The 22,743-nt window shown below is 34.9% G+C and overlaps 1 long non-coding RNA gene across 1 annotated transcript in view; it reads right to left on the bottom strand.

The window, feature by feature from the left end:
* Positions 1-22,743, bottom strand: part of LOC122203782 — a 176,783-nt gene that overhangs the window by 77,094 nt on the left and 76,946 nt on the right. The window lies entirely within an intron of this gene.

The following is a 22,743-nucleotide window of genomic DNA, read 5'->3' as shown; positions in this document are numbered from 1 at the left end:
GTTGGTTAAACATCCGGCTTTAGCTCAGGTCATGATCTCATGGCTCGTGAGTTTGAGCCCTGCATCAGACTCCGTGCTGACAACTCAGAGCCTGGAGCCTGCTTTGGATTCTGTGTCTCCCTCTCTGCCCCACCCCCACTCTCACTCGGTCTCTCTCAAAAATAAACAAACATTAAAAAAATTTTAAATGAGAGTAAGAAGGGAAATCACTGAAGAGTCTGAGTATTATGGAAGATATGATAGGACCTAGGGATACAGACAGCAAGATTTGAGAACACAAAGGAGATATAACATACTGTGTAGAGAACTGGTTACAGGGGCAAACTTAAAATCAGTAAGACTAGTCAGGAGGCTATCACAGTAATCCAGGAAAAAAGATTATGATGGGTTGAACTGGGGCAGCAAGTATGGAGGCAGTGACATGGCAATGTCTAAAAGGAGAATCAACAGGACTGATAGATCACATAGGAGATGTTAAAGAGAAAGTAATGACTCAAGACTTTTTTTTACCCTGTGTAACTGCCAGTTTCTGCAAAGTAGAAGGCTGTCATAGGAGCAGATAAATGTATGGTATAGCAGGGATACATATGTGGTTTCAGGACCCCTTCAAAAGAGGAATCTGGACCAGTTCAGAGGAAAATGGCTAGTGGATGGCTGCCAACTGCTAGTTCCTTCAGGGTTTGCTTCAGCTCTCAAGCCGACATCATGCTTTTCTTAGGATGGATCCAGCAGATCCAGAAGACGATAGTACCAACACAGTTTTCTTAGAGTAGCTTCTAGAGAAGGAATGAGAAAGTCATTCAGGGAGCTGGCCATTTTCATCCAACATAAGGTACTTCTAAAAAGGGCATACTTTGCTCCAGAGCTTCTCACTGACTGGTAGAACCTGGCAGGTCAGCATCCTGGTCTAATAGCTCCCCCAACTGAATCATATTTCCTCCCTTTGACTTCCACGGGTATAACCCCTGACAAGTCTTGCACAATCCACACCCACTGTCTGCAACAAGAATTCTCAGATTTTAAGGGAACAGTCTGTCCTAGGATATTAATTTTATTAATCTAAGAAATCAGATCTTCCCATTTGGTCCCAATCTCTACAGGGAACGAAGTACAGAGCTAGGATGTGCATCAAGTGTAAAGGCAGAAATGGAGACTCGGCTTCCCTTTGCACCTAAGCATCTGCCTGTATGGCTTGTGTACGTTCGTGTCACAAAGTCTAAGAGAAACTTCCTAAGGCATAAACGATGGTATCCCATGAAGTCTAAATGTTTACTTACTTTGACACCACAATCTGATGACAGAACACATTCCTTTTCACATGAATGTTCCTAAAATGTGTGAGATCAGCTGTCATGGTTTCCTGTATCTTCCCTCATTTTAAGCAAAGTATTACGGTTTTTTCTAACTTTCCTTGTCTCTGTCATTTCCTCTTTGCTGTAAGCACTATATTCTGACAATTCAAAACTTATGAAATTTCTCAGAGTGGACCACCCAGATTACTTCATAAATAAAAAGTAAAGTATAGAAAATAGTACTACTAGCATTTACTTAAACTTTTAATTATTAGGATTTTAAATGTGGCAAATTTATTATCATGATAGTGTTCGCAATTGTATTGATATGTATCTATTTGTATATCTGTGTGTATGTGGTTTTGTAATCTATATCTACAACTACATTTAATCACTTATCATGTAGCAAAAAGGGCATCAGATTTAAAGACTGAAACCTAAATTCCTGGTTCTGATGCTTCTAATTCTCATGTATTTGATATAGCCCAGGTCATAACTGCTTAACTTTGGAGTTATTTTAAAAAAGGTATAATAGATGTGAACATTTTGTGAACTACATAAATACATATGTATATAGATAATCACGTAGTTATGATACAGCTGTTGGTTTAATAGTTTGCATGTCAAACTGGTTAACTCATTTATCATAATATTCACATTTTAAACCACATGTTTGATATCTGATTCCATTAGCAGTTATCCATGCAGTTTAACAGACATGAATCACCTAGCCCATTTGCAGCTAATTGATTCCTTGATGATAAACTTGTAAACAGTCAATCTAACTGATCTTGGAGGACTTGCCTAAAATATTGTCTAAACTAGCGTTAGCAAGCACTTGTCCATTTATTCATTTTGCAAAGTATCGTTCAGTATTTTAACGTATTTCAGAAGAAATAGGTCTATTCCAATACTGTGGCATTCTGGTAAAATATACAACAAGGTTATTGCTGAAATCATTCACCCTCAATACGAAAAAAAAAGTAAATAATAATAAACTACAAATATGTATATTTAAGGCATTTTTAAATTCTAAGATATAGTTCTGCTCTTTTATATTGGTATAAATCATTATTTTTCTTTAAATATAATTTATGTAAAGAGCTAAAACCATGTTATTTTAATTTCTCTTCAAGTTTTACATGGTATATAATGGAATTCCATTAATATGAAAATGAACACTTGAAGCTATATACGTATATAGACACATATATGTATATATATGTGTCTATATGTGTGTATACACACATATATGTGTCTATAGACACATATAGACACATATCTACACACACATATACAAAATACATTTATAAAGACATTATTATACAAAACATGTCTTTATATGTTATGTATTTGTGTGTGTATATATATATACATATGCATGTATATATATACATATACATATACATGTATACATATATATATACATATATGTATGTATACACATATACATGTATACATATATATATATACACACACACACATATCTTAGAATTGGGTGATTTAATAAAGAATTCATGATAATATTTTGGTATAAGTTTAAACAGCCAGATTAAATCATCAATCTACCCATCTATCCATCCATCCATCCATCATTCTATATACTGTATAATGTTTTGTTTGTTTCCTTCTGTCATTAGCCCAATTTGTCTGAATATGAAAAGTGTTTACTATGGATTGTCTCTTTTTTCTGAAAATCCGTACCTTGGAAGTGTCAGAAGTATTTACTACATTATGCATAGACACAAAGTGCAATTTAGTCATGGCTGGGTAAACTGTTCCTTTAAATAAATCTTCTAGTAGCCCCAGTTTTGCATTCACTATATATTTATCTCACTTGGGAAATAAAATATAAACCTAAATTAGAGAAAGAGAAGATGAAGTTTGAGGGATGGTTAGTTTGTTTGCTTTATTTTTTGTTTTTTGGAGTTGAGTTGGTCCTGAAAGTACCGTATATGTAACAGGAGAGTTCATTATGGTCTCCCTTTAATTTACGAGCTTATCTATGTAGTGTGTATGGAAAGCTGGCAGTTGAAATCAGAATGTGATGTGCACTTCACTCATCCTTCCAGAACAGACTGCATTCCTCTGAACTGACAAAGAATTGACACATTCTAGTATGATTCCATCGCTAAAGACAGCTCAAGATGAGAAGTAAATTTCATAAAGCTCTGTGGATTCCCTGTAGCTCTAACATTTCTGAGTGGACACCCATTTTCTCAGAAATATCTGGAGTTCTTAGAAGCTGGTAGAGCAGTACAAATGATTCTCAAACCTATTCATCTGTACTGTCTATATAGCTTTGGAGTTTTAGAGACAATGAGAAAAATCAGCATATATATCCCTCCTATTTTCCCTTAGCATATACTGTAGTTTCTTATATACCAATAATATAACTTTATGTAAAATATCTGCGAAGTCTCTCAAGCCCCCAAATCAGAACACATTTGCAAACTTCCCAGGTCAAAGAACTACACATTTTGGATACATTTCAACTAAGAAAATCTACCATATGCACATAGCTTAAATATTTGTACATTTTCAGTTTTGCTCATTACTAATTTAATGGGACTTTGTATAATCAGAATAATGCCAAGGTATAAAATGAATATGAGGCAATATGAACTGGAGGCAATTACTTTACATAATATTTTTATTATGCATTATTTTCACTTAGAAAATTTTGTTGAAATAAAACAAGTGCATTTTCAATTTCAATGCTGCTGTGTAAATAATATGCAGTACAATATGGTGTAAATTTTCAAAATTTAGAATAATATGACTACTGCTTAGATGTTTTATTGTAATTTTAATATTCTTTAAACAGTTCAGAAACCTAAAAATATAGTGGTATTATAGGATAACAATATAATAGTTTAATCCCTTTTAGAGTTTATATAATGTTTACTTATTTAAAGAAAGATATAAAACATCTTCACTGTCAAGTCCTTTGGATTAAATGATGACTGTTAGGACCAGGACATACTATTATGGAAATAAATTTGGAAGACTTCTAATATTCTATTAGGGAAGAGGAAAATATATACTCTTCCACAAAAACAATATAGACTGACTCTAAAACCTAAGTGTCCTTCATAATCAGAAATATCTTGTCATATATTAATCCCTGCATGGCCAGTGCAGGTAATCTTATACATTCGGACTTGGAACTAGTTAGAATTTATATTTTTCAGAAGTAGCTTAGGTGATCGATCCACGGTCTTATAATGGAAATCTACCTCTGTACAGAACAAAACTAAGTTGTAACAGTTTAAAAATGCCTTACCTTTAAGCAGGATCGTTGACTATATTCAGAGGAGATAGAAATACCTTACTGAAAACAAAAGATTTTCCCCATGCAAAGATAATATGGCTCTATGATAACCTCATTTATTATAAGCAGTTCAAACTCATATTTTCATGCCCAAATATATTTTCAGACGCATGTCTAATCTAGATTGTTCAACTTTATATGAGGTTGTCAAACCTACTTTTTATATATTTTTAATCTTGAAATCTATTATACAAAAGATTGTGATATATATGTATGTACCTAATTTAAAGATTAATAAAACAAGTAAAACGAAACTGCCAGCAATTTATATAAAGACAGAATATTATCTGAAGTTTTGAACAACTTACAGTCTCTCCTGAATTCAATCCCTCTCCTTCTTTCCAGAGGTAATTATTATGTTGAATTTAGTGTTATTATTCCTTTGTTTTTGTTTTTTGTGAGATTGATGGGTGACCCTGAAAATATTTAAATAAAGCACTGAATAACAAGAATGGATGCTGCTGCATAGCACTGGAGTGAGGTCCTGGAGACCCCATATGTGCAGGCATAACTGCATTATATATTATTAAGCTAGCAGTCTGGGATGAAGTAGGAGGGAGGGTCTCTGTATTTCTTTTTTTTTTTTTTTTTTTTTTTTTTTTTTTAAATTTTTTTTTTTCAACGTTTTTAATTTATTTTTGGGACAGAGAGAGACAGAGCATGAACGGGGGAGGGGCAGAGAGAGAGGGAGACACAGAATCGGAAACAGGCTCCAGGCTCCGAGCCATCAGCCCAGAGCCTGACGCGGGGCTCGAACTCACAGACCGCGAGATCGTGACCTGGCTGAAGTCGGACGCTTAACCGACTGTGCCACCCAGGCGCCCCGAGGGTCTCTGTATTTCTAAATTGGAACCCAGGAAGGGGTCTTGCAAGTAAAGGACATTGAAGCTGACAGCATTACTGATATAGTGATATAAACTGGAACAACATAAATGGTCATCAAAAAGAAAATGACTCAATACTACTACAACGTTCATATTGCTAAATAGCACGATAATGAAAATCAAATAAAGTGTGATGCATTACATATGAGCACATGCATTTATTTATATAATATTTAACACAGGCATAACTAAACATGCATTTATATGTGCTTATATTGATATTGTATGTGCTTATATTGATATTGATCTCATATCATATCATAATATATAGAGAGATAATAAAACGTTGCTAACAGCTAGTTTGCTTCAGTGTGGCAATATCAGTTGTTAAAATGTTGAAATGCTTCCATACTGTTTCAGAAGCAGCCCTTGTCCTGCTCACCAGAGAAGCTTCCCACCTAACCCATGCCAACTACCCAGAATGTTCTGTCCCCTATCCTAGACTTCTGGATATCATCACTATTAACACCTCTCACCAGAGGCAGATTTGTATACAAAACAGCAACAATTCTCTAATGACTTATCTCCCTAAAGCATCTATAACCTTATTACAAAGAGCTAGAAATGGTCAACAGGCTAATTAATACATGTCAAATTGTTTTGTGTTTTTTTTTTTTTTTTAATCTGTTAGGGTATACTACTTAGGTAGTCTAGCACTTAGTTTTAGGATATGGGGTGACTTGGCACTATTGTGATATCCTGTGTCTCTAATGTAAATAATTACATTTTATACAAGCTCTCACATGTTGGTAAGTATCACATATGCCTCACACATCCAAAAGTTTTATGAAGCCTGAGGAAGGCCTATTGCAAAAATTCCTCTTCACTCCCTCATGACTTATAAGCTCCTTAGGCTGTTTAAATTCTTTCTTAGAAAACCAAATGATCATTTTTGCTTTCTGCCCCACACTCCATATCCTTATTTTTAAAAGCAATCAGTTGGTTTGCTTATGCATTAGCATGTGCAACTTTGATCACTTTTGAGTAGTACCAAAGGAACTGGACTTTACATTGTATCTACATTACCTCTGATTTAATTGTATCACATTATGCATATTTACCTTTTCTTATTTTTTCAAATCTGATTTTATCCTGTTTTAGTATACTTGTATTTAATCACTTCAAGCACTTTTTAGATTTTTATGTATGTATGTATGTATGTATGTTTGTATGTGTGTATGTATGTATGTATTATTAGTGAAGTAAGGACATTTGTATCTCATTATTCTTTCCTGACCAGGCAAATGTCATTTTCATCAACTCTGCGTCTGTTCTGATATCCACTTGGTTATGAGTTCTTTGGAGTCCATTTTTAAAATCACTCTTCAATATATCCCCACCTTTTCTTTTGCTGTTTTACTTCATTTGTCCAACCTTGACTATGTTATTATCATCTTTCGGTTTAATAAATGTGCCCTAATTGGTATCCTCAGCTCTAGTTTCTCCCCATTCTGGAAGGACTTTTCACACATATTTTGTGATTGTAGTAAGAAGCCAATAGCCAAACCTCCCCAAAAGGGTAGGAATGCAGCCGGGCCTTAAGAACAACTGCAAACAAGAATGGGCATTCATCATGAATAGATCTCATCATCTGCCTTCTCTGGCTTCATTCCTATTTAGAACACTCTGATCCTTTCCAGATAGTTGAAAATGTGACTCCTGGTAAGAAGGTCCCAAGTTACATATATTGACTTCTTCCAATAGATAACCTAGTTCTAGGTTTGCATGACTGTACCAGTTATCATACTGAAACATTTCCACATTCTTAATTGAATAGCTGTAATAGTTTATCACCCTGGGTCCTGCTGGGTCCTATCTGAACATTAAGCTACTAAAGTTTCATTCCTCACTAAGCAGAGGTCATCCTGATCCCTGATCCTCTGGCAATTCTATTTTTGGCTTTTAAATTCTCTGAATTAAATGTATTAAAATGTTAAAAATTATCTTTAGATTTATCCTCCTAATCCCAGGAAGAACCCAGCTATCTAATTGCATGTATATATGAAATTATATAATAAAAATGTGGCCTTTATAAATTTCATATTTAATATTAATATTTTCTTATATTCAAAGAATAATAATTTTACTAAAATACTTGATGCAGCATTACTACCTCTTCATTTGCCTTTCCATTTTTTTTTTTCCTGTCTGATACAACCAGATCTCTTGGGCATCTCTTTATTTTTTTTAACTTTTCTTTCCAAGTTTTTATTTGAATGCCAGTTACTTAACAAACAGTGTAATATTAGTTTCAAGTATAGAATTCAGTGATTCATCACTCACATACAACAACAGGTACTCATCACAACAATAATGCCCTCCTTAATACCCATCACCCATTTAACCTAACCCCTGCCCAACTCCCTTCAAGTAACCCTCAGTTTGTTCTCTATAGTTAAAAGTCTGTTTTTTTGTTTGCCTCCCTCTTTTTTTTGTCCCAATGTTCATTTGTTTTGTTTCTTATAGTCCACATATGAGTGAAATCATATGGCATTTGTCGTTCGTGGACTTATTTCGTGGACTTATAGTTCACATATGAGTGAAATTGTATGGTATTTGTCTTTCACGGGCTTATTTCACTTAGCATTATATTCTCTAGCTCCATCCATACCATTGCAAATGGCAAGATTTCATTCTTTTTGATGGCTGAGTAATATTCCATTATATATATAATTATATATATAAATAATTATATAATATAAATATATAATTATATATATAAATATAGATACAAATATATAAAATATATTTGTAATTCCATTAAATATCTATATTTGTATCTATCTATATCTATATATCTATATATCTATATATCTATATCTATATCTATATCTGTATCTATATCTATATCTATATGACAACTACTTTACTCATCAGTCAGTGGACTTTTGGGCTCTTTCCATAATTTGGCTATTGTTGATATTGCTGTTATAAACATCAGGGTGCATGTATCTATTCAAATTAGTATTATTGTATCCTTGGGTAAATGCCTAGTAAAGCATTTACTGAATCATAGTGTAGTTCATTATATTTTTAACTTTATGAACAAAATTCATACTGTTTTTCAGAGTGGCACCACCAGTTTGCATTCCCACCAACAGCATAAGAGGGTTCTCCTTTCTCCACATCCTCATCAAGTAATACCTGCTATCTCCTGTGTTAATTTTAGCCATTCTGACTACTGTAAGTTGATATCTCATTGTAATTTAGATTTGTATTTCCCTGATGATGAGTAATATAGAGTATCTTTTCATGTTTCTGTTAGCCAACTGTATGTCTTCTTTGGAAAAAATGTCTATTCATGACTTCTGTCCATTTTTTTAACTAGGTTGTTTTTTGAGTGTTGAGTTTTCTAAGTTCTTTATATATTTTGGATACTAACCTTTTATCAGATATGTTATTTGCAAATATCTTCTCCGATTTTGTAGGCTGCCTTTTACTTTTGTTGCTTGCTTCCTTTGCTGTATAGAAGTTTTTGTTTTGATGAAACCTAAATGTTTATTTTTGCATTTGTTTCCCTTGCCTAGGAGACATACCTAGGCATGTTGTTATGGCTGATGGCAAAGAGGTTAGTGCCTGTGTTCTCCTTTATGATTTTAATGGTTTCCTGTTTTACATTTAGTCCTTTAATCCATTTTGAACTTATTTTTATGTATGGTGTAAGAAAGCGATCTAGTTTCATTCTTTTGCTTGTTGCTGTCTAGTTTTCCCAATACCACTGCTGAAGAGACTTTCTCTCATTGGATATTCTTTCCTGCTTTATCAAAGATTAGTTGACCATATAGTTGTGGGTTAATTTCTAGGTTTTCTATTCTGTTCCACTGATCTATGTATTTGTTTTTGTGCCAGTACCATACTGTCTTGATCACTACCACACTGTAATATAACTGGAAGTCCGGAATTGAAATGACTCCAGCTTTTCTTTTCTTTTTCAAGACTGCTTTGTCTATTCAGGGTCTTTTCTGGTTCCATACAACTTTAGGATTGTTTATTCTAGCTCTATGAAAAACACTCATGTTATGTTGATAGACACTGCATTAAATGTGTAGGTTGCTTTCGGTAATATAGACATTTTAACAATGTTTATTTTCCAATCCATGAGCATGGAATGCTTTTCCATTTCTTTGTGTCATCTTTGATTTCTTTCATCGGTGTTTTATACATTTCAGAGTACAGATCTGTTACATCTATGGTTAGGCTTATTTCTAGGTATCTTATGGTTTTTGGTGCAATTATAAATGGGATTTATTCCTTGATTTCTCTTTCTGATGCTTTATTATTGGTGTATAGAAATGAAATAGATTTCTGTACATTAATTTTGTATCCTACAACTTTACTGAATTTGTTATCAGTTCTAGCAATTTTTTGGTGGAGTCTTTTAGGTTTTCTAAGTGTAGTATCATGTCATCAGCAAATAGTGAAAGTCTGACTTGTTCTTTGCTGATTTGGGTGCCTTTTATTTCTTTTTGTTGTTGGACTGCTATAGCCAAGACTTACAGTACTATGTTAAATAACAGTGATGAGAGTGGACATTCCTGTCTTGTTCCTGACTGTTGAGGAAACACTCTCAGTTTTTCCCCATTGAGAATGGTATTTGCTGTGGGTTTTTCATATATGGCCTTTATTATGTTATGTTCCCCCTATCTCTATTTTATTGAGAGTTTTTATCATGAATCGATGTTGTACTTTGTTAAACACTTTTTCTGCATCTATTGAAAGGATCATATGCTTCTTATCTTCTCTCTCATTAATGTGGTATATCACATTGTTTGATTTGCAAGTACTGAATCAGCCTTGCAGCCCAGGAATAAATCTCACTTGATCATGGTGAATGATTCTTTTTAATATACTGTTCGATTTGTGAGTATTTTATTAAGAATTTTTGCATCCACGTTTATCAAGGATATTGGTCTGTAATTCTTTTTTGTGAGGTCTTTGTCTGGTTTCGGTATCAGGTTAATGCTGGCCTCACAGCATGATTCTGGTAGTTTTTCTTCCTTCTATTTCTATATTTTTGAATAATTTGAGAAGAATAGGTATTAACTCTTCTTTAAATATTTTGTAGAATTCCTCTGTGAAGCCATATAGCCCTGGACTTTTGTTTGTTGGGAGATTTGTCATTACTGATTCAATTTGTTTGCTGGTTATTGGTCTATTCAAGTTTTCTATTTCCTCCTGTTTCAGTTTTGGTAGTTTACATTTCTAAGAGTATGTTTATTTCTTCCAGATTGTCCAATTTGTTGGCACATAGTTTATTCTAATATTCTCTTACAATTGTTTATATTTCTGTGGGGTTGGTTGTTATTTTTCCTCTCTCATTTGTGATTTAATTTGGGTCCTTTCTCTCTCTCTCTCTCTCTCTCTCTCTTTCCCTCTTTGGTAAGTCTGACTAGGGCTTTATCAATTCTATTAATTTTATAAAAGAACCAGCCATTGGTTTCATTGATCTGTTTCATCTCTTTCTGCTTGCTTTAGGCTTCTGGTTTTTTTTTTTTCTTTCTAGCTCCTCTAGGTGTAAGATTAGGTTGTGTACTTGGGATTTTTCTGGCTTCTTAAGGTAAACCTGTATTGCTAAATACTTCCCTCTTATGCCTGCTTTTGCTGCATCCTAAAGATTTTGGAGCATTGTGTTTTCATTTTCATTTGTTTCCAAGTATTCTTTTTTATTTGTTCTTTGATTTCATGGTTGGCCCTTTCATTCTTTAGTAGCATGCTGTTTAACTTCCATGTATTTATGGTCTTTCCAAACTTTTTCTTGTGGTTGGCTTCAAGTTTCATAGAACTGTGGTCAGAAAATATGGTATGATTTCAATATTTTTGAACTTGTTGAGACCTGATTTGTGACCTATGTGAACTACTTTGGAGAATGTCCCATGTGCACTCAAAAAGAATGTGTATTCTGCTGCTTTATGATGAAATGTTCTGAATATATGTGTTAAGTTCATCTGGTCCAGTGTGTCATTCAAAGCCGTTGTTGATTTTCTACTTACGTAATCTGTCCATTGATGTAAGTAAGCTGTTAAAGTCCCCTATTATTGTATTATTATCAATGAGTTCCTTTACACCTGTTATTGTTTTATACATTTGTGTATTTCCAAGTTGGGGGCACAAATATTTACAATTATTAGATCTTCTTGTTGGATACTCCCCTTTATAATGATATAGTGCCTTTCTTCATCTCTTGTTACGTTTTTGGTTTAAAATCTAATTTGTCTGATATAAGTATTGCTACTCTGGATTTCTTTTGACATCCATTTACATGATAATTATTTCTCCATCCCCTCACTTCAACCTGCTGGTGTCATTAGGTCTAAAATGAGTCTCTTGTAAGCAGCATATATATGGGTCTTGTTTTTTATCCATTCTGATACCCTATGTCTTTTGATTGGAGCATTTAGTCCATTATCATCCAGAGTAATTATTTTTTTTTTATTTTTTAATGTTTATTTATTTTGAAAGAAAGATACAGAGAACATGAGTGGGGGAGAGACAGAGAGAGAGGGAGAGAGAAAATCCTAAGCAGGCTCCACACTGTCATTACAAAGCCAGATGCAGGGCTCAGACTCATGAACTGTGAGATCATGACCTGAACCAAAACCAAGAGTTGGATGCTTAGCCAACTGAACCACCCAGATGCTCCCAAAGTAATTACTGATAGATGTGTATTTAGTGCCATTTTTTTTTTTTTTTGCTTGTTTTGTCATTGTTTCTGGAGATTTTTCTCTGTTGCTTTCTTGTCTTCATCACTTTTGGTCTTTCCTTTTGACTCAAAGAGTCCCCTTTAATATTTCTTGCAGGGCTTGTTTAGTGGTCACAAACTCCTTTAGATTTTGTTTATCTGGGAAACTCTTTATCCCTCTAATTCTGAATGATAGCCTTGCTGGATACAGTATTCTTGGCTACAAATTTTTCCCATTCATCACACTGAGTATATCATGCCACTCCCTTCCAGCTTGCCAAGGTTTTGTGGAGAGATCTGGAGCTAGCATTATCGGTCTTCCCTTGTAACTTAGGGACTTCTTTGGTTTTGCTGCTTTCAGGATTTTTTGTTTATCACTATATTTCGCAAATTTAATTACAGTATGTCTTCATATTGGCCTTTGTTTGTTGATTTTGATGGGAGTCCTCTGTTCCTCCTGAATTTGGATGTCATTTTCCTTTCCCAGATTAGGGAAGTTTTTAGCCATAATTTCCTCAAATAAACCTTCTGTCCGTTTTCTCTCTCTTCATCTTCTGGGACTCCTATGATATGAATGTTATTATGTTTGATGGAGTCACGGAGTTCCCTAAGTCTATTCTTGTGTTCCATAATTTGTTCCTTTTTTGGTTCAGTATCATTATTTTCCATTATTTTATCTTCTATACCACTTATTCGTTCCTCTGCTTCTTCCGTGTTTCTGTTCATTACATCCACTTGGGTTTCAAATCTCAGTTATTGTATTTTTCATTTTTGACTGGCTGTTTTTAGCTCTTTTCTCTGTGGTAAGGGTCTTGTTGAAGTCTTCTTTTCTCAAGCTCAGCAAGTATCCTTATGATTATTGTTTTAAATTCTCCATCAGGCATATTACTTATATCTGTTTCAATTAGATCTCTGGCCTTGACTTTATCTTGTTCTTTATTTGGGATGAATTCCTCCATCTTGGCATTTTTGTCTAAGTCTCTGTCTTCTTCTCTGTGTTACAAAAGCCTGTTATATTTCCTACTTCTGAGGTAATGGCTTTATGAAAAAAGAGATCACACAGTGTCTAGGGCCTGGTGTTTCATGGAGTGCCCCTGGTTTGTGCTGGTGCACTTTGCTGCTGTGTTTTGGCTGCTCTTTCAGTTCAGTCATCTTCAGAAGCTCTCCTTGCCTGCAATGGGCAGTGTATGGACCTTGATCACAGTGTGGCACACTTAAACTAGGTGTGCTCTGGTCTTGTTAAGAGACCAGATGCTACTTCCACTAGAACTGAAGCCTTGCAGAGCTCTCTAGTTGAGAGATGTGGTGTGAGCAGGAGTTTCTGCTGATCGCCTGCGGAAGGGGCCTGTGGAGCTGGGAATGAGGTACACTTGCCCAAGAAGGGCAGTATCTGGGGAATGCAGAGGGACTGGACTTGGTGCAAGCATGTTAGGCAGCCAGTGTCAGTACTATGTTGTTTATTACAGGTGGCTCTGTGCTTATGCTGAGGGGTGGGGGAGGGAAATGGCACCAGTCAGCTCCTTTGTCCCTGGAAAGGGGTCTCTGTGTTTGCTGGTCTCAGAGAAGCACACCCAGAAGAGCAAATACTCTCCCTGCTGTGCATCTGTGGCATTCTTAGATTGCTGTTTTCATGCTGTCTCCAGGTTGATTTTCTGCTTTCTCTCCAGGAGCATAGCAGTGCCCTAAGGAGTCTACCCCAGCCAAGCCCAGTGACTTTTAAAATTCCAAACTTTAGGAATATTGTGTAGGCAGGGACCTGCAGTGGTGTTCTGGATATGGTCTCGCCACACTGGGAAATAGTTTTGGCCAAGAATGGCAGTTGCACCAGAGCACAGGGGCATGGTACTTGGAGCTAGCAGCTAGTCAGCCAGTGTCAGGCTGAACTGCTTTCAGGAGGGGGCTCTGAACCTGTGCTAGGGTGCAGGGGAGGGAAATGATGCCCATTGGCTCTTTTGTGCATGGAGAGGCATCTGTGTAACTCCACCTGTCACAGATGCACTCTAAGAAGAGAGAACAATCTCCTCTCTATGCATCTTAGGAGTTCCTCAGATTGCACCATCTGCCCCAGTTGTTTGCTTGACTTCTCTTCAGGTGTAGGGCAGTGTTTTCAGGGCTCTCTCCCAGACAAGCCCACATAAAACTCTAGTCCTGGAGTCCCACTGGTTGCAAAAACTCATGAAAATCAGCCCCTCTCATTTTTCTAGCCAATGGCTTTCGGGAAGTGTTCTCCTCATGCATTCATTCCCCTGTGAGCTCCTCTCTTTTGTGCCTCCATGACTAAGACTCTTTTCACTCCATAGCACCCATGATCCATTTCTCCCTTAAACTACATCTCCACACTTCCTACCTTCCTCAGTGTGGCCTCTTCTCTCCATCTAGTTGTGGAGTTTGTTGTGTCAGTCCTTTGATCAATTTCTTGGGTCTTCAGAATGATTTGATAGTTTGAGGGATGATACAAACTTAGGGTTTTCCAAGTATGCTACAATCTTAGCTACAAATCTCCTCTTTTTTTCTTTTTTGAAATTCTTTTTTCTTATTTAAAGAAGATAGATGTTACTTCTGATTTGAGGATTGATCGAATGGTCAATTCTTAGATTATTTCCTGAAGTGTGTCTCTCTGTTTCTCTCAAAACTTAGTCACTTTATACTGAATTTGGGGGATATTCCTTTCCCACTGCTACTTTAAAGTTCTAATAATCAAAAGAACATTTTTTGACCTTTTTTAAGCATATCTTGACAGTAATTCATATGACCAACATTTCTACAGATCTCTTTTCACTTTTCCTCAATAACAAGAAAAGGATTGGATATTCTATTTTATCAATTATTTATAAAAACTGTGTCAAGTACATTGAAGCAAAGTGACACCTGATATTAGTTTGAAGTTAAATAAAATATATGAGACATTATGACATAGTCAATAAGGGTGACACAGATGAATATTTTTAGGAAATTATAACTGATATGAAGACATGTGGACAGCTGGATACAACATCAGAAACTGAAGATACTCATTTCTTTTTTAAACTGTGCAGGCAATAACTTTATCTCTCCACAAGGAAATAGTGAACAACACATACTAATTTGATTCTTGTTTTTAATCTTGAAAATTAATTCTTTTATTTATTCTTTAATTTGTTATTTTGGACTTTCCCTAACTAAATTCCTGAAAAAGACATTTTTTGTATAGCCTATTTAAGTATATTGGATGCTATCTATAGATTGCACATTAAAAGGTCCCTAAACACTGACAGAGGAGTTCATGGTCAACAACTGAGCATCCTTATTATATTTCCAAATTGGCTTTGTGGATTTGGCCAAGCCTATGTGGACATAATTCAATACATAGGATCCGGAAAAATATTAAACAACACATTAGTCAAATGAGTTAGTCAATTTAATATATATTGCTTGCGATCATAAGCCAGATGTCACAACTTTCACCTTGAAAAGTAGAAATTCTGCCAAAGTCTCTAAATATTTCACAACCATATTTCTCCCATTATGACACTAAAAACATATTTTGAACATTCACCAAAATAATGACAAATACTGAAATATTCATTGATCGTAAAAAGATTTCTTAAAATCGACTCAGACATTTACTCAAAATATTTTTAAAAACCGGACTAAATATCCACATAGAGGTATAAATTAGACTTTTTTCAAAAACAGTTATTTCTGTGAATTGTGAGTGGGTCAAGAAGCTGAAGAGAAAGGGTGTTCACTGCTTCTCAAACTCATATACACTGTCAATCATAATATTGATAGTAGGTCATAGTTTGATTACATTTGAAGATCCCCCCTCAATTATTTATAGCTTATCTGCATATGTCAGAAGGGACTATATACAATAAATGTATAATGTCAATAATTTCTTGCATAATTATTTGAATACTTTTGAATATAGATAATATTTGAAAACTTTAAAAGATACATTATTTCATCCCTATATATCATATCTTCAAATTATATTATAGATGTGTTCCTTGAATGGATATTTCCTCATGTTCCTAATATATTTTGTTTTGTCATCGATCATTTAAATTCAAGCACCATGAGGATTACTTATCTGGAAAGTCTGAATTTCTTAATTCACCTTTGACTCATCTACAAATTTATAGACAAGTTGACACATCATTACAGTATAAAAATAGCTATTGTTTTGATGATTTAATGCAACCTTTTGGAGTAAGGGAGAGATGAACGATGCTTCTGCCTAAATCACCTTATTGGCTATATTTTCTTTGAAAATAATTAAACTTCACATTTTATCATAAGCAGTATATCACATAAAGTTAGGTATAATATTCATGCTTTTCTGGGTCACTTAATTTTATTTCAAAGGACATCCACTAAACCATTAGTATCTGCTGAATGATGTAAAAGTAGATCATTTTCTATGCTAATTAGTCAGTATACAGATTCCCCTTCCCACACACACACACAAAATGAACAGACATACCAAGCCAACACTAAGTTGAATTTGACTTATCATTTCTAACTGATATGGAGTTTAATATGAACTTTTATGTCTCCAATTAAAACACTAGGGAAAACACCACAAGTGCATTCAAGCTTTTCTAGTCAGTCAATCTGTCATCATAGTAAGCGTGGCTGTCTGTTCTGCTATTTTCCAGTGCCAGTGTGATATTCACACACCATCTGCCGACTTCCACTTATTGCTATCCAGGCTCCATTGCTGGTTATTCATTTCTCATTTTGGTCATCATAAGTCAGCATGTTTGTGAAAATCCAGTACTGCTTGCTGAACTAGTATGTGTACAACTGCTATTGAATTTAGGCTTTGGGACATATATTGCTGTTCTGATAATTTCCTATGGATTCATCTTTTACAAAATTCATGGACTAACATATTGTACTGAAAGCATGCAGTAAAATAAGGCACTCATTTTTCAAAAGGAAAGAATATGAGGAATCATCAGGCACAGTTTTTCTTTTTTCATCACCATTGTTAAAAGTGCAATTTTACTTGCATGCATTGGTCTCTTTTACTTAAAGCTCTTTAAATGCTATCTTTTATTTGTGGGATCCATATTATTTAGCAATTTGCCTCATAAAATACACACAAAAATAAAGCTTTTCCAGGAGTGCCTGGGTGGCTCAGTCAGTTAAGCGTCAACTTGATTTTGGCTCAGGTCATGATCCCAAGGTCTTGGGATTGAGCCCTACTCTGGGCTCTACACTGAGCTTGGAGCTTGCTTAATATTCTCTCTTACTCCCTCTGCTCTTCTCCCCCGCTTGTACTCTCTCTAAAAAAAATTAATTAAATTAATTTAAAAATAAAATTCGAGCTTTTCCAAAGTTCAGTATGAAACAGCTAAAGTCCTAACCAGAGTTCTGGTTCTCATCATGGAGAGGAATAGTCACAGTTCTTCATTGCTATTGATAATTATCACTTCATGAAATTCTAGTGCATAACACCTCATGATCCTGTTCTCTCTTAAATTCAAACAGATACATCTAATACAAATTTCAGGTGTTTCTTATTCCTAGTCCTGCTTCTGAGTCTCCATATAACTTGTCATGATTCAGCAAACTCTTTTCTCCCAAAACCCACAAAGCTACTCAACTCCCCTTTTTAAACCTCAGATACAAAGTATGAGTTACTTACACTTAGATTATAGTGTCTATGCATTGCTTATTTAATCAATTTGTCCTTCATCTTTTATACTGTCTATTGGTAGGTATAAAGAGAAAATCTCATAATTTTGCATGGTTTTATAATAAGAAGAGAGGCTGGGAGTTCTGGATGCCCCATTTAAGACCACCCTTTCTTTGCCTCCATGACTTCATGGTCAAGTATGATTATTCATTGAAAGGCTACCCTATATTCCATGCCACCCTTACTTCACCATCACTGGTGTCTTGTGCCATATATACCAATCTCATTTGTTCTCTATTTCCTCATTTTGTCAGGCAACATGGGAAGCCCAGTTCATCCCCTTACCCCCCAGATTGTTAGTCCTATTCTAGTCTATATACATTCCTTTGTAAGCCCAGTGTCCACTCCTCCCAAACTCCTGAAATATTTCCCCAGTGTCCTCCTCATATGGTCTATGATCAATTTTCATGTTCTTGCTCTAAATGAAATCCAGCGGTCTCTTCATTTACAGCTCTCTCAGGTGGTGTCTGTTTTCTTTCCTAAATTATGTTACACTGTATTTGGATGTGGGGTTTTATTGATTTCCTACTGTACTGTTGTGACAAATTACCACAAATATAGTGGCTTAAAACAACACAAAATTATTACTGTACAGTTGGGAGGTTAGAAGTCTAAAGCAGGCTGGCAGAGCTGGGTGCCTTCTTGAGCCTGAAGAGGGGAGTTTGTTCCTCTCCTTTTCCAGATTCTAGAGGCTTCTCAACCTTGCCTTGGTTGCATCACTCTGACTTTTGTTTCTTTCATCACATCTCCCTCACTGGCTCTACCCTTCTGCCTCCCTCTTTTGAGGGTCTTTGGGATTTGGCCCACCATGATGACCCATCTCAAGATCCTTAACTTAATGACATCTGCAAAATCACTTTTGCCATGTAAGGGAATATATTCACATGTTGTAAGGATTAGGTCATGGACAACTTTGGGTGCTACTATTCTGTGTACCAAGGGAGTAGATGTCCTTTTTGCTTCCAGATGCAGCTTCTTGACAATTATGCTTCCATCATCTTGAAAACCAAGTCTGAATCTCCTATCATCAGAATATTCCACCCACTGTTCTATTTATGTATAGGCACTAAATAGGCTCTAGTCAATTCCTCAAAGACTTTATTTAAAATCTGTCTCACTCTCACTCTCTCTAATATTACTGTCATAATTCTTAGTAATTTGTGCTTCAAGGAGATAATCTTACCAACATTTTGGTAGCTGAGATCCTTCATTTCCAGTCTTTGAATGATCCTGTCTTCTTTCCCACTCTGGTCAATTTTCACCCATGGTAATGCCTAGGGCATTGTCATTACCCAAAACAGGATCTTTTCCATAATCTCAATTTGAAACATCTCACTCTGAAACCTGTTACTTACCCATCAACCACATTTGCTTTAATACCCAGAACTGAAATTAATCAACCTCCACTGAGAGCTACAATCCATCAGTCATATTACTTTTCACTGTTTTCTCTCTCTCTGTTACAATTTCCTCTTTAACTAGCTTAAATATAGATGGTCCATAATCATGCGAAAGAAAGAAAGAAAGAAAGAAAGAAAGAAAGAAAGAAAGAAAGAGGGAGGGATGGAAGAAGGGGAAAAGAGAGAGAAAGGGAGGGAAAGAAAAAATAAAAGGAAAAATGGAAGAAGAGGGGAAGGAAAGAAAGAAGGAAGGAAGGAAGGAAGGAGAAGAAGCAGTCTTCTGAAACTTACAGCTTTTCACATATTAATTGACTCTCCTACTTAGATATAAGACTGCATTTCAAATTAAATCCCTGCCAAGGGCATTTTTAAATATTTGATGCAAATGACTCCTATTGAACAAGTAAATGGAAACCTAGTTTCACAGAATGTGAAAATAATTTTTCACTGTAAGTTTCTATGTAAAAGAGATTTGAAATAAACATATTATCAATATTTTGAACATTAGAAAAGGTAAAATTATAAACATTCAACTATATTTATTATTTTTTAAAAACCTTCCAGTTTAAAATCTCTTCAAAAAGGGGCACCAGAGTGGCTCAGTCATTAAGTGTCCAACTTTGGCTTAGGTCATGGTCTCATGGTTTGTGAGTTCAAGCCCCACATAGGGCTCTCTGCTGACAGTGCAGAGCCCACTTCAGATACTCTTGTGTCCCTCTGTCTCTGCCCCTCCGCCACTCACAGAAGTGCTCTGTCTCTCTCAAAAATAAACATTTAAAAAAATCTATTCAAAAAATGTTTTGTTACAAATATAATTTAAAAGGTATATTTAAAAATCCATAGGGGCGCCTGGGTGGCTCAGTTGGTTATGTGTTTGACTTTTGATTTTGGCTCAGGTCATGATCTCACGGTTTATGGGATCAAACCATGAGTAGGATTCTGTGCTGACATTGTGGAGACTGCTTGGGATTCTATCTCTCCCTCTCTCTCTGCCCCTCCCCTGCTCATACTGTCTCTCTTTCTCAAAAATAAAAATAAACATTAAAAAATAAGTAAATAAAAATAAAAACCATAAATGTATTAAACAAAGTTTGATAAATCAGTTTATGTTTCCATCCTATCTAGAAAAATGTTACATTTAATAAAAGTATATCTTGTGATTCTTCAAATATTTAAGAAACATTTTAAGCTATAGAGTTAATGAAAATGAAAAATAAACATACTTTATAACAAAGAGCAATTATACATTCAAGTTGATAAAATTCAACACATCCTCAATACTGTTTTCCTATTATTTGTATCTATAAATTTTCCTGAAAATTTAATAATTAAAGCATTCCTTCATGTAAAAAGAATCTCATACTTTTTATGATTATAGAATATGACAATGTTTCCAGTCCCTAAAAATGTGTTTTGAACAGCAAAAGTGCAACTATTTGAAAATGTTATTTTTAAAGTAGTTTTTTCTAAAGCCTTTCATTAATCAGAAAATCAGTAGATTTTTCTCTACAAATTGAGTAATTAAAGCAAGGTATTACATTGAGGTCATCATCCAATATCACTCTTGTTCTAAAGATCACCAGTAAATAATGAATTTGACATGATTAATGCTTTAGTTCCTGACGAAGGTTCTCTATGTGATGTAGCTTTATAATCTATTATCACTCAGCTTCGCAGTTCTTGTTTTGCTATTTTGGCTGTCCTTTTTATTTTGAAATCCATGTCCTTCCAGCAATTCACTTTGTTCAAATCACTTTAGGGAAGCCACTGGTCCCCCAGTGACCATACTTCTGTCGTCTTGTAACTGAACAGCTTCCAAAGACAATAAATGCTTGAGTTATAGCACTTTTCTTCAAATACCTTTCTTTTTTCTTTTTGTTTCTCTCTCTCTCTCTTTTTTTTTTTTTTTTTTAGTTATTAAACAGGACATTTTCTGCTTGCAGGGACTGCAGTGGAAAGGGGAGCATGGGAGAAAGGGTCTCCAATGGGAAGCAGGATGGTCCTTCTTCATTCCTGCATTAGTTATGAATAGAAACTAATTGAAACAAGGCAAACATCTCCTCTGTGTATATGGGCAGAGGTTGCAGGAAGTTACATAGTTTTAGAGATGTAACCCAGAGGGTAAGTGAAAGACACCAAGATCCCAGGCATGTGGGTAATTAAACTATGATAAAATAACTGTAAGTATTGTTAGATCTTATTAGTTTCATAGGGAAGAAAAGCAAGGTACTAATTTTCAGTTTCTATGTAGGAGACAGGTGAATACTGGTTGACTTTGAATTTCTAATACTGCATGCTTTTGGGCCATGAGTAGAGTATCCTGTGCCTTACAGGAAAAGTAAGATGAGTGAGGAATTTTGGTCCTAACCAATGGACTGGCTTTAAGGATCGTATTCAAAATACAAATGAACACAAAAATTGATTTATATTATATATGTCATTGGTGATTTTCAATAATTATCAAAAATCCATATTCAAGTACCAACTATTGATATGAGAACAAGTCATTGGTCATTTTGTTCATATTTGTTCCATTATAACATTATGTATGGCTAAACATGATTATGAAACAATTACCAAGTATTTAATGACAACAATTATCAAATAATGATATGAGTGTGTCATAGTCATATTCTTGGCAATTTTTTGAGTATACTGGTCAGGGATCATCTTTATTTCTCTTATCGCTAACATTTCTGAGCAAGGAAAAAAAACCTCAATGAATCTTTTTTACAACTTCACCTTCACTTATGAAAATATAGAAGATAATGAATTAATATAACTTTATCTCAATGGAAGTTTTCCTAAAGGCTCAGCAGACGCTAGTTCTCCTTCCTCATTCAACGTACAATCTTGGCTTAAACTTCTCTGTTAATCAGCTCTCAGTGAGAATATTTCAACTGAGGACTTGAAGCCATTTTGCCCAAAATAAAATTACCATTTTTTAGGGGTACCTGGGTGACTCAGTCAGTTAAGCCTCCTAATATTGGGTGAGGTCATGATCTCGCAGTGGTGGGATCAAGCCCCACCTCAGGCTCTTCTCTGAATATAGAGCCTAATTGGGATTCTTTCTCTCCCTCTTCCTTTTCCCCTTTCCCCCTGCTTGTGTACTCTCTTTCTCTCTCAAAATAAATAAATAAACTTTAAAAAATTATTATTTTTAAAAATATTGACTGTTTTACTATTTTGAAATTCTGTGATGTATTGGAATTTTATAATCCAATTATTTATTTTATTTTATTTTATTTTATTTTATTTTATTTTATTTTAACACCCAATTTGTAAAAGTTTGTTTCACCTCCAGAAGAATGTATAGAGTGCTTATAAGGTACTCAACAACTTAGAATAATATCTCTTAAGATAAACAGCATAAACTGGGAGAGCAATTTTAAAACCATAAATTATGGATTTCATTCTATATCTTTGAAAATAGTTTGCTCATTTATTATTTTATTTCAAAGTACATAT

This window comes from Panthera leo, chromosome D3, assembly GCF_018350215.1.
Source record: "Panthera leo isolate Ple1 chromosome D3, P.leo_Ple1_pat1.1, whole genome shotgun sequence".
NCBI lineage: Eukaryota > Metazoa > Chordata > Mammalia > Carnivora > Felidae > Panthera > Panthera leo.
This window is presented reverse-complemented; position numbering and strand designations above follow the sequence as displayed.